Below are 6000 nucleotides of genomic sequence, written 5' to 3' on the forward strand. Positions count from 1 at the left end.
GCTGTTTGACTGTTTGATTCCTTGTTCAGCTCTGGGAGCTCTGCTATTTATTATGTGAATCAAACTACTTTTAAGGAAGCTTCTGTCAGCTGCCCATGGACTCTGTTCTCATTGCTACAAACTAAATTTCGTTGCTTCTTCACTTCAGGATGTACCTGTTCACCTTGGAGAGGTGTGTTCTCGTGGCTCTTTACATGTGTGTCTCTGATTTGTGGCTCTGATCATCCTCGCTTTGATCTTCACTGCCTCGGCAGCACTTCCTGTTTGTGGTTTGGGCTTTCAGATGTTTTCTAGGTTCATCAGAGATAGGCAGAATTTGCATTTATGTTCCTCTTTCCTACTATAAGATTTTTTCCAAGATGGTAAGAAAAATGCACTGGTATAGCAAATATGGGGCATAGTGTAATAAATGTGTACAATTTCCCTTCCCTCCACAGTTTAAAAAACTTAAAATTGATTTTATAGAATATGTATCCAAACAGGTGTTAGAATCATTTAAACATAAAACAAATATATCTGAAAATTAAAGAAAAATATAACGTCATCCAAGGGAACACTGGGGAACATGAAGCCAGAGCACCTATTGTCTTATACAGCATTCCCATACAAATAATAGAGGATAGTAATGAATAGATAATACAAACACTTATTAATGGAGTTTTATTTAAAATTCGCTAGCCCTTACAATTTTGGGGGATTAAAGTGTAGACTTAACTTTTCCTTACAGTCATAACTTAAACCTGCTTACTTTTTCATACACGCACACATACAGATTTTAAAACATTTCAGTATTTACCTTGGTTGAATTTCAGTTTCTCAGAAGACCTTTGGAGACCTTTCTGTCTAGTTCTATACATGCATACTTATATATACCCATATTCATATATATGAATACACACCCACATATATAGACACTTATATATATACATACACAAACACGTACATATGTTTTCTACCTCAGCACTATATTTCAAAACAAAAAGTTAAATTACAACTAAGTTAATGTAACATTAAAACACAGTCAAGTCAATACTAAAAATTATTAGACAAATAAATAAAGATACATTTCTGAAAACTTAAATGAGCAAGTTTGTGTAGAACAATATTTATAAGTCCAGCTAATTTCCACAAAATCAGTTTACAAAAGACATTTCAGCTTTTATCTCATTATTATTTACATTTAATTCTCCCAAATATCAAGCTAGTTGTTATAACTTTTTTATAAAAGTAAATAGAGAACATTTAGAAAACTTTAGTCATAAGAAATTTTAGCTTTAGTATAAATAATAACTGACTCTTTGAATGGATTAAAATATGCCCTTTCCATATCTCCCAAATGCATTTTCTGTAACAATTTTTGATTATGACAGATAAAAACCATTTTTCAGTATTAAGTTCATAAATGACTTATTTCATCAATGAACGTTTTTCTATTTTAATTAGTAATATCAAATAAGGAAATGCTTAAATTGAGAGATATTACGTCTTTTAGTTCTGTTATGTTATTTAGTTTTACCACTATATTTTTGGGTTTAAAGCAAAACATTTAGAATAAAAGTTACCAAAGTTGAAGTTGTACAAATTAATTTAAGAAACGTCACATAGGAATTTTACTAAAATAGGAATTGTGATTGATTCCTTCCCATTCTTGATTCTGAAACAGCTGTCTCAAAGTAGAATTTTTAACTGGCTCAAAAGACTCCCTTCACTCTCGCTTTTCCTTCTAGAATTTACATATGGGAGAAATTGTCTGGATATATTTTATTTTAAGTATCTTTATTTTTTCCCCTGATATGTTACTTGATTCAGCTTATCAAGGTTATACTTACCCTTGAAAGAAAAAAAATCATGGAAAAACCATTCTGAAAAAAAGTTATGACTTTAGACATAATTTAACTCTTGATGGCATTTTACTTTCCTCTGTTGGAGTCCATCTTATTTCAGTATACTTGAGAACCACAAATTATTTTGGCATTCGCAAACCTGGTAATTTAAAAAAATGTTTTCACAGGCAAATCACACATTTAACTAGAACTGATAAGATTTACAATTTCTCAACATCTCACACATGTAAATCACACATTAATTCTTGTCACAATTCACTCTCAAAAAATAAGTTTTGAAAAGGAGTTTCTCACATTTATGAATGGAAATTTCATGTTCCAAATGAACTATTTTTAAACATTTGCTTAGAAGGAAATGTATTATGAAAATGTCACATAATTTCAAGGTCAGAATACCCTTTCCTGCCTCCCCACTCCTGTAAGACATTCCTTTCTTTCATGCACAGAAAGATTAAACATACACATTTCAAGCATAATAATTCAGAGTTAAAAGCATTAATGTACAATAAGCACAGGCACAGGTACTTAATTTTTCAATATTTTAGCTTGTTTCCAGTCTTTGCCATTCCTTTAGAGAGGATCAGTGAGTTTGGAGAATATACATACATATATCCACTGTTATTCCCTCTCACAAGTAAAACTTTGACTTCTATCCAATATCCTTTGCTAAGTTAAGATTCTTCATTATTTCAGATCCTCTCTATTTTAAAGTTGACATAGGGAGAGACATTTCACCTAAAGTAGGGATTATTATTTCTTTGATTTGCTAGAATTTGTTGTTAAAATTTGCAGAACATTATGTGGATCTCAGGTAGCTGATGTGTTCGAGGGAATCCACGAAGGGATCAGAGGATGAAGACATTAGCAAAAGGAAAAAGACCCAAATAGTATCCATTAGGGGAAGTCCTTAAGAGATCACGTCACTACCTGGCAATCTAATGGAAGGACAAATTTTGGTCCTGGGAACTTGGTGATCCCTAGATGATGATATAGAATCAGTGGAAGCCATAGTGAAAACTGTGGCAAACATGAGATATATATGCAGAGAAGCGAAAAAGTGTCCCCATCACCAAAGCAGCCTCCTGTCAGTTCAGTGAACAGGTGATATATATACATATACATATATACATACATACATATATATATATATATATATATATAGTGCATACTAATGGGAAGGGCCCTCTATGTGTCTAGACAAGGATGTCCACTATGATTGTTATCGTTCAGTATGGTTTGGGAGTTCTAGCCAATGTAACAAGACAAGAAAAAAATAATAAAAATATGTGAACTAGTGAATATGTAAATATGTGATACGATGTCATTAATCTTGTTAACTTAGAGAACAAATGTAGAACAATATGAATTGTATAATTCCCTTAAAAAACATACAAGTATATAAAGTGTGTAATATATATGCCATAGAAAAAGATTTACTTTCAGTAGTGGCATGGGAAAAATACACTTACATATTTTATTTTCTATATTTCCATTATTTGCACTTATAACTATGTATTAATTTTGTTTATAAAAAAATGGGAAAACTCTACCTAACTCTCTATTTCTTTCTGTTAAATATATATGAATACTTCACATAATCATTATCAAAACAAAATTGTATATTTCTTAATTAAACTGGCGATACCTCTCAACTCAGAAATACAAACAGAAATCTTGAATAAAAATTTTGTAATTTTTTCTTTATATAAATTTTGGCTTTTCTTTTTTCTTTTTTTTTCTTGTGACTATAGGAATATGCATAGCTCTGGAAATTTTCATCATAAGGAGTTAAGCAATCAGCATATGAGATAATACCACAAAGAAGTACAGAACATCCACAATAATGAAATTTCAAGCAGCTTCCAAAAATGATGACAAAATGATTTTAATTATATGAGAAAATTTTCAAAATATAATGGTTTAAAATATCAGAAAACTGAATCATTTACACAGTATGATCCCGGCTATGTTTTAAAATTAATATGTGCATAAAAGGAAAAAGAATAGCCCAAAATGTTAACAGTGATGAGAGAACAGGTCATATATTTTCTTCTTTATACTTTTTTTCTGTTTCCAAATCAAATTATTTTTGCAATGAGTGCATGTTACTTTTGTAAATAGGAAAAAGTATAAAAAAGTTAAACAACAATAAATATAAATCCAAGTAAATAAAATCTGTCAGAAATGAAAATGGAATTTATGAGAGTAAAGTTGAGGGAAGAAGATTGAGGCAATTCTATGCTGATGTGTAAAACTGAAGAAACTCAATTTAGTAAAAGTATCTCATTTGATTTATAGAAAATGGTGTCCTGAGATGTGAATTTATTTTTCCAGCATCCAAATCAGGTACTTTCAGATTGTGCATTAATACCCATGAAGTGTTTTTTTCCCCACTTTATTAAATACTGAGTTTATTTCAAATGTATATTTTTGTCTCCCCACCATTTCCATTTGTCTGACTACCACTACTACTATGTCCTATCATAACATTCCATGCATACTTAAAACCAAGGAAAGGGTGGAGTTCCATCTTTAAAAATTAAACAGGCATTTTGGACAACACATTCTTGGAAATGGAACCTGGACAACATTTATCAGACATGGTAGGGAAGTTCTCACTCAACATTATAAAAAGGACAGCCAGATATCAACTGTTACAGAAATGAAATAAGATGGAAAAGTTCACCAAACTGTTTAAACTATTATATTTTTCTTAAAGAGACTTCCTCCACTGCCAGCGATTTTGAATTGCCTCCTGGTCAGTGATCTGGAAGCAATTATTCACATAATTAATGAACTTGGCTTCCATTTTGGGAAGAGAACCACTTTTTTCTATACTTGATTGCATTTTTGCTTTAACGTCTTCTGCAAAACTAGGCCCTTTTGGTGTTTTAGGAGTTTTTTCCTGTTTTTTTTGAAGGATTCTTGACCTTTTGATCTTGGTGTTAATGGTTTTGAGTCTTCCATTCTGGTTTGATTTTTGTGCATTTTTGGCTGGAGTATCTCAAACAGATTTCTTTATAGGAAGTTTTTCTTCAGCTTCCTTATCATCAAGCTTACCATCCTTATCATCCTCCTCTTCCTCCTCATCGTCATCATCTTCATCAGCAGCAAGTTTTACTTTTTTCTGTGGAAACTTGCTACCACTTCCAGAGGCAGAACACTTTCCAGATATACTTAGGAGTTTCACATCCTCCTCCTCATCATCTTCTGACTCTGCATCTTCCTCAGTAGCTACTAAGTGTTGTCCATTAATATGCACAGGCCCTGAACCACACTTCAACCGTAAGACCTCAGGTGGTGTTATTTCAAAGCCATCAAGGGAAACCATTGGCTATCCAGACATTTTCAAAGTTGCCGGTGTTACTTTAATTGGACTGCCTTCATAAGGCATTGCTTCTGCTTCCACAATGTGTAATTCATCCTTTGCATCAGCCCCTACACTGACCTTTCTTAAAAATAATTGGTACTCATTTTCATCATTATCCACTTTAAAATGATAATCTTCATTGGCCTTTAGTTCACAACTGAAAAGATAGTTCTGGGGCCTCAGGGGACTCATGACCATGTCTATTGAATCTTCCATGTGGTGGAGACATGCACTTAGGTGGGAGAGAAGATGGACGGAGATAAATGACTACTGCTCGGCTGCATAGACACGCAGGACAGAATCGCACCAGGGCCCCACAAAGTGTTTTCTATGAGGCACAAGTAGATGCAGCTCCTGCACTTTGATAGACACAAGTTCTTCACTGCAGATACTTATGGGGTGACTCCAGTTATACGGTCACCATTATACAGGATGCTCTGCTTTCTTTCGTGGAGGTTCTTTGCTCTGCCACTAGGAATCTCAGTTCCTCAAACTCTTCTACTGCTCCATTGCCAGTGCTCCAATATTCTGCTGTAGAGCTGAACACCTCCCTCTCCGCCCTGGCTCCAGCCATGGTTGAGAGTAAGATTTCCTTTTTGACCCCTGGAAGCCCAGCTTTTTCAAATATCCTTATTTCAGAAGGAAGGTCCTGTGTAATAGGATTTCGCTAACATCTTACCAGAAACTCACCGCAACCTTTCTCTCGAGGGCAGGGCTGGATCTTGATCTTTTCTCCCGGTCCGTGGGCTGGGAGACTCAAGAGAATGCTTCAAACAGATTCGTAGT

General features: G+C 33.7%; 1 pseudogene across 1 annotated transcript; it reads right to left on the reverse strand.

The window, feature by feature from the left end:
- Positions 1-4557: 4557 nt before the first annotated feature.
- On the reverse strand, positions 4558-5430 carry LOC308503398 (nucleophosmin-like; annotated as a pseudogene). The gene is made up of 3 exons: positions 5373-5430; positions 4855-5078; positions 4558-4772 (listed from the first exon to the last, which is right to left on the reverse strand). The product of its transcript is annotated as a nucleophosmin-like (transcript).
- Positions 5431-6000: the final 570 nt, after the last annotated feature.

Source organism: Rhinolophus hipposideros (assembly GCF_964194185.1).
Source record: "Rhinolophus hipposideros genome assembly, chromosome: 10".
Lineage (NCBI taxonomy): Eukaryota > Metazoa > Chordata > Mammalia > Chiroptera > Rhinolophidae > Rhinolophus > Rhinolophus hipposideros.